Below are 12,780 nucleotides of genomic sequence, written 5' to 3'. Positions count from 1 at the left end.
TTCTTTGTTTACTTGTCATCTGCTGCTGCTGTTTATTTTCCATCTGGAATCATAACCCTCTCTTTGTGATATCACTGCTGGTTGCTGTGGACATTCGATTTCCAAACTTCCCAACCTATGTCGTTTTAAAACCAAATTACTTCATGCAGACTAAAAGCACAGGATATGTAGGTGCCAAACCCAAGAGTGTTTTCAGTTTCCCTGAGGAAAGGCAGAAATACCTGTAGTGTTCCAGAGAATAAGAACAAACTGTGAGCTCTGGAAGGAAGGCCAGATAATTCAACTGCCTTAAGAAAGCAGCTGTAAAACGGGGATATTTTATTTCTGCTAGAGAAATGCTATTTCAGGCAAATGAAATTAGTTTATTGCATTCATAGCTAAATAATCCTGAAGAAAGGGGATTGAATTCTTGGCTTGTCAGCTAATAACAGAATTCTTTTATTTCATAGAAATCGTAACAAGGGACCTCCACAGGCCATCTAGTTCATCCCCCTGCCTGAGGCAGGATCATCCCTTTCCAAATGATTCTATACAATCCATAATCTAACCACTTAGATTATAGATGTTATATCTAATTGACTGTAATGTAACCGATTTAAAACTACCGTCAACAAATTCCCACCTGACCCCAAATGTGGCGATCAGTCTGACCCTGAATGGAGGGGCAAGATCCTCTAGCCAGGAACCTCTAAGTCTCAGCAGGAGCGCGGACACACCCCAGTCGGAAGCCTTGGCTGCGGTCAACGCCCAATGCCTCTGAGGCAGACTTGGAACCCCTGCCTCAATATGTAGCAGCAGGGGTGGAGGAGGGAAGTGGGGTTCCTTCCCCGCCCCATGTTTCATAGTTTGTAGGGTTGGAAGGGACCTGAGCAGATCATCTAGTCCAACCCTCTGCCATGGCAGGAAAGAGTACTGGGGTCAAACGACCCCAGCAAGGTGTTCATCCAGCCTCCTCTTAAAGACCCCCAGAGTAGGAGCCAGCACCACGTCTCTTGGAAGTTGGTTCCAGATCATAGCTGCCCTGACAGTAAAGTAGCGCCTCCTGGAAGCCAACATGTGCTGCCAGTCTACTTGCCAACCAGTGATGCATTTCAAATTGGCTGGTTGGCAGCCAACAGCAACTAGCAAAGCACAGAAGTACAAATTACCCATAGTAGAACATAGGCATAGCTATTAGCTACATCTTGATCATCCTGGATCAGTGATTGTCCAATATTTTCTTGAACACCGCCAGTGATGAGAGTCCACAACTTCCCTAGTGGTCTATTTCCCCTTGAACAGCGATTCCTAACCAGGGTGCCAGGAGATCCTGTGAAGGGTGATGCAGGAAGTGTGAGGACATAAGTCAAGTGTGAGGAAATAAGCAAGTAAGGGCGGGATTAGGCTCCAAGAGCGAGAAGAAAAGCAGATAAAACCAGGGTCAGACTCCTTCCTGTCTGATCCCTCTGAAGAAAGTATGTACTGTCAACACCATACCTAGACTCTTGGTGGTCCTGGGTGAACTTTTAGTATCATCCCCACTTCGCCAGAGATAATGATAATAATAATGATTAAAATTTGAATTTTCAGGCCCCCTTTCTGTGTGGGTCCTGGGCAGCCACATGGTTCATTCATGCCTGCATCTGGCTCCGAGTACTGTAATAAATACTGGAATTTTCGAAAGGCCAGCGGGGTGGGGGGGCGGTGAGGATGCTGTATTCGTAAGTTTTGGAGGGAGACTTGAGCCAAAAAAGAGTAAAAGAATCAGAGACTCAGGGCTGAAAGGGACCGCTGGGGGTCATCTAATCCAACCCCCTGCCTGAGGCTTGATCATACCTAAACATCCCATAAGAACTATAAGGTAAACTCTACATAAGCCTACCGTCAACCACAACACAACACAGACCTAACACCCTAACTTGCCACAGGTAAAGCAGGGGAATGCCGGTTGCCAACGTCCTGCTTCTCTGAAATGTTGTAAATATACACTGAAGAGATCCCTAGTACAGGCTGTGGCAGGCCAGTAGGGGGTGCTTCTGCGCTGAGCCACCCACCTCACTGCACCCAACCACCTTCCAGGCTCTGAGTGCCTCCCTGGGTGCACCTCATGTCTGGCCGACCCCCTTCCTGGAGCACACCTGCTAGCCTGGGGGTAATGCTGCCACCACCCAGGGTCTGAACTGATCCTGGCTCTGTGCCCCCTGGGAAACATAGGCTTTGTATCCCTTGAGGGTACTGGACCCACTTCAAGAACTTGGGGTGCTTCCCTCAGTCTGAAGCAAATAGTGGTCTCCCTTAATCAGCTGAACGAAGGGGACCCCAAGACATAATCTAGACCCACTCCTAGAAAGTCTCCCACACTAGGTACAAAGGAGAACTTTATTAGTTACAAGGAGTAGGTTTGGAATAGGGTACAGGGTTGAGCAATATCAGAGAAATCCCATAGAGCAAACAGGGTGGCTGGGTAGCCTTTGATCACGCATCTGAGTTACTGAAAGCTATATATCTAGTTACATCCCAGGTAGCTTACTCACAAGTATCATCCAGGGGCAGGTGGAGATTCCCTCTGGAGGCAGGCAGTTCATTGATCATGAGTTTCAAGAGAGAGATCAAGTTTCAGATGGTCCAGCTTTTATCCCTCTGAGTTTTCATCATGGCTACTGCACCTCCCCTTGGGCAGTCCTTAACTTACATAGGCCTTAATACCTCATTTGCCTGATCCAAAGGAGACCAGCACCTGTTGGTGCCAGCCAGCCAATTTGAAATGCATCGCTGGTTGCCAGGTAGCCCCCTCCCAGTCAAGTTGGCATAAGAACAATAGGGAGTGTAAGCCCCTCACCCAGGTATGTGATGCCAGTCACGTAGGCAGAGGGAGCAGGTTTTCCCTTTCCCTCAGGAATGTATCCAGTTCAGGTTACAACTCAGGGTTACCTAAGGAGCCCATGGGAGTCTGCCCTCTGCAGGGACCATGTTAACCAAATTGTCACATAGCAGAGTTTTTGGGCAGAGACAGAGGTGGCATCCTGCCACAGAGGCTATACCCTAGAGCAGGGGTTCTCAAACTGTGGTCTGTGGACCACCACTGGTCCATGAGCTCCATTCAGGTGGTCTGCAGAAAGATGACCTAAGGCTAAAGCTGACAAACATTACAGAACGTAGCTCAAAAAAACAGGCATATCCAGCGCATTCAAAAGGTAAGACTACTGATATTAAAATATGAGTTGTTTGCTTTGATTTGTAGAACAAAATGAAGTTTAAGTGGTCTGCTGAGACCCTCAGCAATTTTCAAGTGGTCTGTGGAAAAAAAAGCTTGAGAACCACTGCTCTAGAAGAAGGCAACCTTCTCCCTGCCCCATACCAAATTGACCATGAGGTTCAAGTCCTTCTTGACCCCAAATATTGCCATCGGTCTGACCCCGAGCAGGGGGGCAAGGCCCTCACCAGTCACCACCGACACCACTGCACTTTGCAGCATAGCATGGCCATGACCAATTCGCCTCAAGCCGGCGAGTACAAGTGCCAATGGGAGCAGGCAGTGCAGAGCTGCGTGCTTGCTGTAGGCTCAGCCCAGACAGCAGCTACCTTCAGCTGAGCTCCAAGCTGGTGCAGCTCCACTACAGCCCTAACTTCAGGGGGGCTCAAGCATGTCGGTGTTACGGGAGATGCGCCTGTCCCAGTGAATCTCCCCAGTGAACCTGACAGTGAGAGGGTAACCCATGCTGCCAGGCAGCAGACCTGCTCCACACCCCAGGCAGGGCAGGGGCAGTGGGAGTCACGGACATGAATGCCACATGCCCCCGGAGGCTGGGGGTGCATGGCAACTGCCCATGAGCAACTGTGTCCATGGTGACAGCATGGTGGCTGTGACCGGGGAGCGGCTGCAGGCAGCCACGGCAGTGTCAGCGGTGGGGGGGAGTGGTGGGCGCCTACCAGGGATCACTGACCACCTGCAGACGCTGCTGACGGTGTCAGCAGCAAAGGAGGGAGTGATGAGCTGCTGATGGCAGTGTTGGTGATGCTTTTGGCAGGGGGTGCATGGAGACTCTCCCAAACTCTGCTGCCGGGAGACAGGTGGAGCTGGGCGCTCCCTCCCTGACCCTCAGCTTTCCCCGCACAGCACACAGGTGTGGCAAGCAGGGCTGCCAATTGTTCAACTCTATTTCCAGAGGTTTGGTCACATCACACAATGACATTAATGACTCAACATTAGGAAGACGAATGCACATTACTACTATTACTACCACATTTAAAAAACCCACTGGACTACTGTATACATCAGGTTCAACATTTAATATTTATTTGAATGAATGCCCTATCATTGATCTCCTGGGTGACTCTGGGGAATATTCAACATTTAATATTTATTTGAATGAATAAATCCTATCACTGATGTCTGGAGTCCCCTGGTAATTTTTTCTTAGTTTTTTACTTCTTTTTTACACCTGGAGTGTGCAGCACAATCCTGGAAGGTAGGCAAGTCTGGTGGCAAGGGCACTACTCCCGCACTTTAAGCCCAACGCCGCCCCGGGGGCAAGAAAGCGACTCTGGCAACATTGCGCAAACGTCCCTCTAAGTCTGAGGGTCGCCAGCACATCTCGCCGCACACCTCCATGGCAACTGCCCTATCTCCACCCACGCGGAGCACCACCCCCATGGGGCCATTTTAACCACGCCGCCCGGCTGAGGACCTACACATGCGCAGTCCCCTCTGCCTAGCCTTGGTAGCCCCGCCCCTCCCCAGCCTCGCTGTCATTCATAGGCTAGTCCGCCTTGTTTTAAACCCCGTTCTTTTCCTTGCCAGCGCTCAGCGGGTAGGAGTCTTACGCATGCGCAGTTTCCCCTCCTTTTTTTTTCAACGCTTCTCTTCCCATTGGACGAGCGTCTTTTGCGCATGGGCAGTTGGGCCGCGGCCGCGGCGGGGAGGGGGCATTTTAACAGTAAACATCCTGCCGATTTGAACGGCGGGTTTGGGCGGCAGGAAGGGCTGTGGCCGCCATCTTGTTTGTTTGAGTGAGCGAGTGGCTTGGCTCGGGGAGGAGCGGAGCCGTTATCCAGCTCGGCCTCCCCCGCCCCCGCCGCCGCCGCTGCCGCCTCTGCCTCCCCCGCCGCCGCCCAGCGGGATCCCGGGTAAGGGGCTGGCGCCGCCGGGGCTGGGGCGGGGCGGGGCACGGAGGCCTAGGCCTAGGCCTAGGCCCGGGCGCGGCGGGGGACGCCGGCCGGCCAGGAGAAGGGGCGCTTTGCCTCTCCGCCGGGTCTGAGCCCGCCCGCTTTCAGCTCCCTGAAACCTGCGGCTGGAAGCGGGCCGGGCTGCGGCCAGCAGGGGCCTGTCTACACTGCAGGGGGGAAGCAGAGTGGGATTGGGAGGGACACGGCCCCCCACCCCGTGAACCTAGCTTGGATTTTTTTTGTGGGGGGGAAGGAGGGGAAATGCAAGGTTTTGGCAGCTTCTTATGTCTGCCTGTGCTCGGTTGGCGGGTGCAGAGTAGCCATCATCGGGGAGGCTCCTCGCACGCTCGCGGATGGGGGGGCTTATGGTCATGCTGTGAAATGTTTTAAAGGGCTCTACGTGTGCCGTAACTTAAGCAGTGAGTTGTAACATAAGCAGGATGTTGACCGTCTGGATGGCCTGCAAAGAAAAATTGAAATTGGTGTTTAAAAGCTGCCAAGGAAGTGCCTTAAAGGGGGGAGGCCCTGCACCCAGTTCTCAATTGTCACAGAAATGAGGTTTTGCCATCATGGTTATTGCTTGCTGCTTAGCTTGAAATCTCTCCCTGGAAACCCTGGAGTTGTAAGGCAAAGGGTTTCTGTAAATAATCTGGTAATTTAACTAATATTTCTGCCCTTTTTTGTTTTTTACTTTTTAGTAAGGCTTAATGTGAGGAATGCAGATTGTACGATGTGCTTTTTGGATCCCCACAGGAATAAGAGAATTGTGCTGCTAAGTGAGGAGTAAAATGTAGAAATATCTTTAGCTATTTAATAACATACAAAGGTTTCAAGTAATATAAACGGGCGTTGGTTGTAACCATGTTGGTCTGAGAGCATGAGCAGACAAGGTTCTTGAGGTAAATCTGCTATCGTTTTTTGGACTAACTTAACTAGATGGAAAAACTTCTTAGCAAGCTTTGGGGGACAAACCCTTTGTCAGGCTGAGGAAGCATCTGTAGACGGGCTGTAATATATTAGCACAACATGTTGTGCAAGTGAGTGGATCTCCAATAGTTTGGCTTGTTAGTTAGCTTTTGGTTCAAAAAGGATTTAGTGTAGAGATTAATAGTAATGAATGTATGACACTAAAACTGAATTTTCCTGTAGTTTTCAACAAAGACAATATTGAGTGTCAATTCCAATGCAGAATGTCAAATGGGTATTTGGGTATAGGACCTGAAGCTGTTGTAGCCAAGGTAGAAGTAAAACTTGTAGAAGGTAGTGCATAGATGGTCTCCATCCTCCAATTCCAAAAGAACTGCCATTTGAATTGGCAAATCCAGTAGCAGTATTTTTTTAATACATTTATTTAAATTTTAAGTCTGGGGTGCTATCTGGTGGCAGAAGAATAATGAATGTGGGGGCTATATAAAAGCAACAAGGAAGAATGTGATGTGGGGAATACTAGTTTGTTAGTCTGATCCCAACAGTATGCAAGGTTTCAGGAGATTCTGAAGTAAAGAATACCTACAGAAATGAAGATAATTGGTAGACCCATGCCACATTTTATCTTATTGTCCAAGGAGAGATTAGGCTAGACTACTCTATCTTTTTGATAAGATAAAGATTGCTTAAACAGTGGAAAAGCAATATATCTTATCAGTTCAGATTTAGTGAAAGCATGTGGTGTAGTGCCACATGGTATGTTAGTAGTTAAACTGTGAAAGATGAGGATTGATAAAAATGGTAAGGGGAGTATGAACCTGACTAATGGGGAGGGCATGAGGAGCTTCCTTGAAAGAAGTATTGGACTTGAGGATGGTTACTGTTCCTTGAAGATTAGGCTTGGGATTGTTCTAGCTTAAGGTTTTCATTAATGATCTTGACACACACAATAGGAGCATGTTGATGAAATTTTGTTGAGCTAACAAGTTGATAACATTGTCAGTACAAACTTAGATTGGGATATTATGTAGAAAGAATTGGATTGCCTTCAGAACAGGCCGAGTAGAAACGGAAAGAAATGTCATAATACAAAGTGCAAGGTTATTTCTGGTTTCCAAGTTCATAAAAAGGGTGCTATAAGGTAAAGTTTAAGAAGAAAGCTAGGGTAGTTCACCAGATAAATTAGCATAGATCACAGAATGGCTGAGCTGTCTGTATGATGCAGCACTGAAAAAAGCAAATGCAAACCAAGAATGTACCAAATGTGAGAGAGTTTCATGAGAGAGAAATATCGATGCCACTGTACAAAGTTGAGATGTCATCTGAGATACTGTGTACAATTCTGGTTACCCATATTTATAAGACATGGAATGGAGTGGGTGCAGAGCAGGATGATCAAAGGAAAGAAAAGCTTATCTTTTAAGAGGCAACTGAAATTAGGATGCCTAGAGACATCCTGAGCTGTCCTGTGATACTTTCCAGGCAGCTGAGAGGGGATCCTGTGTGATGTTAGCACTGTTAGGCATGTAAATGTGATCCACAAGATAAACTTGGAGGTTTCAAAGAAGAATCTGTAGTGTTAAAAACATTCTGACCTGTTGTGCCTTTCTGAGTAGTTCTTTTATTTTTCTGCACTCAAAAATTGAGTGAAAATTAAGATCTGACATTTTCACAAGGGTGCCTTAAGGTTGCCTTGAATCTAAAGAGGTTGAGAGCAACCAGTGGCAGAATGAATACAGGGCATATCCAGATGAGTGCATGTGTGTGCTTTGTGGCACCTAAAAAGTTCTTGAAGCTCTGCAAAATGCATGCAGTGCATGTGAAAAAGTTCTTAGTGTGGGCCCAAACTTGGATACCGGGAAATCCCAGCATTTTAAAAAAACAGTATAAAAAAAAAAAAAAGCAGAGCAGTGCACATGGGCTATTTATCCCCCAGGAAACGCACATGTGCTCTTGTCTGGACATGCCCAGAGAGGATATCATTGGTTGTTATAAATGCATTGGAGTAACTAGAGAGGAATACAAGCTATTTAAGGTAAAAGGACAGTGTTGGCCCAAGAACAAATGGGTAAGTACTGTGCAGGAATTAATTTGGGCTGGAAATTGCAAGAAACTTTCTAACCATCAGAACAGTGAATTTCTGGAACAACCTAATAATGGTGGCTGGACAGGGGAAGAAAAAGCAGTTTGGAATTGAAGCTTGATCATTTTATGAAAGTGATTATAGGACATTACTACTTGCAGTAGCAAGGGATGAACTTTGTGACTTGGTCTTTGCCAGTCCTGTGTAAAACTAAAAACTTGAAAGGTACTGGCAGATGCAGTCGCATCAGATAACGATACTTAATTTCAGTGGAAATCTGTCATGTTAGATCATGCTCATCTCAAAAAACATTTGTCTTGTCTGCATACAGCCAAGCTTTTGATTCTCCAGTAAGCTTTTTATAGGTGAACACCTGAATCTGCACACAACTGTTTTTGAAAGCCTGGGGTTTGAGGTTGGGGAAAGCAAGCTGTTCTTGTGGCATTTCAGATGCAAGGCGTTCTTCAGGTCACCATCACAGCTCCAGCATCAGTCTTGCACTACCAGAATTTGTCGATGATGTTTACTTAAGTTACTTAAGTATAGAGATGATTGTGAGGAACTTGAGGTACCTAATCAGGTTAGCTGGATGAATCAGTATTGTTAAAACCCAATTAATACAGACAGGAGTGATGGGGGTGTGGGAAGAATAACTAGCCCTATGCTTTTCAGTGTTCTAAATTTAATTATATAAATTCAGGAAATGCCCTTATTTCTCATTGTAGCCATGGTAATTGTGCTGAATTGTACCATGGCTTAAAAAGGCAAGCAAGACATTAGGGTTAACAAGTAGCAGGATAGAGAGGGTAATGCAAAAGTTCTTTTTTATGAATTAGTAGTTATGCTTTCATCTAGAATATCATGCAGCACTTTTTAGTATCACAAAAAGAGTAACGCAGAATCAAGGGGCAGCGAGTGAAACATAGAATATGTGAAACATATAATATGGAATAACTGGAGGACCGGAAAGGTAGGAGTTGTTAACTTCAAGGGACAAATAAGAGTGTGATTTTTAAAAATGTATAATCTAATGCATAGTGAAGGTCATCAGGAACTTCTGTTCTCAGTCTTAAAAAGAACAAGGAATATCCAAAGGCATTAACAGGTAGCAAATTCAAAACTGATAAAGCTAAATACTGTTGTTCTTATAATGGCAGATTAAACTTAAAAATGCTACTGCTTGAAGCTACTGAGGCTGAAATGTTACTAGTATTCAAAGTATGATGGAATGCAGGTAACAAGCATGACCAGAAGTAATAGATGATGTTTAACAAATGTTAGACCGTACAGAACATCTTGTATGAAGCACTGCTTCAGGAAGCAGTACTTCACAGTCAGGGCAGCTAGGATCTGGAGCCAACTTCCAAGGGAAGTGGTGCTGGCTCCTACCCTGGCGGGGTTTAAAAGGAGGCTAGATAGACACCTTGTTGGGGTCATTCGACCTCAACATTCATTCCTGCCCATGGCAGGGGGTTGGACTTGATGATCTGCTCAGGTCCCTTCCAACCCTACCAACTAAGAAGCTATGTATGGTGGTTTAAATCTTCACTTGTTTGGAATTGAGATAATCCTTTCATAGTACAGTTTCTTGTTCTTTGCTTAAAAGCCTTTGGTTCCAGCTCTCTGAGAGAGGGTAGCTGGACCAGATGTACCAGGGGTCTAATCAGGAGTTGCCATACTAGTAGTCTCGCTCTCTTTCTTCCCCACCCCATTTTAGTTTGCTTTTTGACTGCACTGTGTATATAGGCATTTCCCATTTGTTTTTTCCACAGCAGTGTAGAAAATGCTACCTAAATGAAAATAAGAATAGGTAGCTGTCAGACCACAAAAATAGGGGACTTGGTAACAACTGTAACATTTAGAACTAATTTTAACTTGCTTAAATTAACTTGATGTCCCTTTTTTTCAAAATGTACAGCATGGCAATGCCAAATTTGAACCTACCATAATTTGCAGTAGAGAGGGTGGTTTTGCCCCACAATGCTGTTGGACCCCATAACATAACAGTAGAATTCTCAGTTCTGATTTACTTGTTCCCACATACAACAAATGAGCTGTTGCTTCAATGGGTATAATAATTCTAGATGCTTTCTTGAAAGTAATCGGGTCTCCACTCAGCTTCCATTGTAATGCTCAATACTGTTGGCTGCAAGAGTGATTCACTGTACACTAAGTACAGTTAAGGAGCAACCTGCCTCTCCAGACTTTTCTCCACCTTCAGCAGTCAACCCAGTCTTGGACTGTGCCAAAAAAATCTCTGTTCCATTCCCTTTGGTGAGAAGTTATCCAAAATAAAACTAAAGGAAAAAGAAAAACAAGTAAATGAATTCTCTGAAGAGAAAAGCATTTAAGAGTGGACACACAGAGATGGATGTCAGTGACTATTGGGACATGCTACAAGGAATCTTGAAACACTGGTGCCCATCCCCAAGACCCTAATGAGAGCTCCAGCCCAAAGAGTTAAAAAGTGATAACAGCTACAGAAGAGAATGTTTAAGTCAGTGTTTTCATGTAGTTGACATAATTTGGGTGCTGCTGTAGTGAGAAAAGCACATGAGAATATTTAAAAGATGTTGACTTGTGTATTGGATCAAGCAGACAGAGATGCAGAAAGTAAACACTACAAATTATGTTCAGCTTTAATTCTTTTTTATTTAATCCAAGTTCTTAACGTTTACATCTCTTAAATTATTTGTAGTCTGGTAGTGTCACTAGTGTTTTCTACCTGTGTATAACTTTTGGCAGTACTTCGTTAGTGTGTGGAGAGAAAGGGCTAACCTCTGCCACAAGCCAATTACTGCTACTTCATTTTTATTTTTTGAAGCTTTTCAGAACACTGAACTTGTAACCTAATCTCTTCACTGATACTGCTACTGAATTTTAGGCTTTATCCATAACCCTGCATTGAGAAATATCAATGCACAGCAACCACTTGTAATTTCTGGTTCCTGGATCATCCTCACAAAAAATGCAAGAGCCTCCCAACTTCCATTATTATTTAATAAATTGAGGTGTGGATATAGGTAAGATACAAATTCCCTTCCTCCATATTATTTAACTGCACTAGGGAAGGTGTGTTACACCCAAATGTTTATACTCCTTGGAAGTGGGGGAGGGGGCGCAGAGTGAAAACTTCCATTGGCAGGCTGTTACCTCTTTGGCAACTGAGTTCCTTAAGAACCCTACTTCCTTTTGTAAATCTCCTTCTAAAAGCTTTTAGGAAGAATACAGTAATATCTTCAAAAGATAGTATGGGTAGCATAACTATGCTAGCACATGCGCTTAACCCAAAAAGTGATGATATTTGTATCTGTTTCATATTGGTCTATGTAATGATTTTCATGCTTACATGGGGGCCTTTCAGCATATTTTCAAGCTTATGTTTCTGAAGTCTGAAATGTTTCTTCATGAATCTCAAGGTGTATATTTGAACTCATTGTGAAAGTGTCAAACTGAATAATTATGCCAAGTTGCAGGAATAACAGTACAGTTTCTGGCAACTAAATTTAGAAGGTTGTGAAAGAGTAATACTGGAGGCTTTGTTATTTGGTCACTCTGATTTTTCTGCATTTTTAAGAGTTATGGGCACCATTGGGTTAAATACCAAGCAAACAATTTTTTTAAATCCTGAAAGCCCTTTCACCAAAATCCATAGCTGATGAATGATTTACTTTTTGCTCCTTCAGTTGATGACCTGGTTGCCTTTTTGATAAAATAACTCCTTTGCTGTACTTTTAAGAGGCTCTTCCATATCCAGGTCTCAACTTTCCAGGGCCCTGTCCTTTGTCCTCTGCAATTTTCTTTGTAGCTACTTTTATTTTCAAATAGATTGTAAATACCACTTCCGTATTAAAGACTTGGATGTCCTCTAGGTCCATTGTGTCTGTCCAAACTAGAATCTTGGGGCACCTATACACATGCTTGGGGGGCAGGGGAACATTTTAATTAGAGTGGTTCTCATGAGCTGCTCTAATTAAAAAGCCTGCAGTGTATTAAGTGTCCTGCATTTCAGGCAGGAGCAATTTAACTAAGGCCCATTTAATGCGCTTTAGTTAAAGCTCCCCCATTAGCATTTGAAGTGTGGGGACACTAAATGCATAAGATGCACCAGCAAGCTCAATTTAATCAAATTGCTCCAACATATTCTAATTGGAACACATTGGAGCACATGCAAAAGTGTCCTTAGAGATGTCAGACTGCCCTTGCAGATGTTTACGCTTCTGTTCAGGCTCAACATGCTTGTTACTCCATCCTTCCCACTATTAACCACTTTCTCCTTACTTAATCCCTATGGAAAGCATCACAGTTATGCAGGATCCTCATCTTGGTATAATTTTCAACATAGGCTTCTCTAGGTCCTCCTATCCATGTTATGCTTTCTACATAGCATTTGTAAGATGCAGCTTTTCCTGTCCATTGACACAGCTTAAACTCAAGACTTTCATCTTGCCTCTTGATTTCTGAGAGACAGGAATTTCTTAGGGTGATATCTCTTACTGGACAAACTGTAAATAAAGTTTTGAATGCAAGACACTTCATCGGGTCTTGCATTTGAAAGCTTGTCTAACTTTATCCCAGCTACACAGTTGATCCAATAAAAGATATCACCTGTAAAAATCCATGTC

The 12,780-nt window shown here is 44.6% G+C and overlaps 1 protein-coding gene across 1 annotated transcript in view; it reads left to right on the top strand.

Annotated features, from left to right (window-relative positions):
• The first annotated feature begins 4,945 nt into the window (after positions 1-4,945).
• Positions 4,946-12,780, top strand: part of RAD21 (RAD21 cohesin complex component) — a 31,742-nt gene continuing 23,907 nt past the window's right edge. Inside the window, exon 1 of the mRNA XM_090040538.1 lies at positions 4,946-5,106. The gene's annotated coding sequence lies outside the window, so the exon portion shown is untranslated. The remainder of the gene's footprint in view (positions 5,107-12,780) is intronic.

Source organism: Crocodylus siamensis, chromosome 3 (assembly GCF_052110815.1).
Source record: "Crocodylus siamensis isolate JL-2025a chromosome 3, ASM5211081v1, whole genome shotgun sequence".
NCBI classification, from domain to species: Eukaryota; Metazoa; Chordata; order Crocodylia; family Crocodylidae; genus Crocodylus; species Crocodylus siamensis.
Note: the sequence above shows the minus strand (reverse complement) of the source record. Positions and strands in the feature narration are given on the sequence as shown.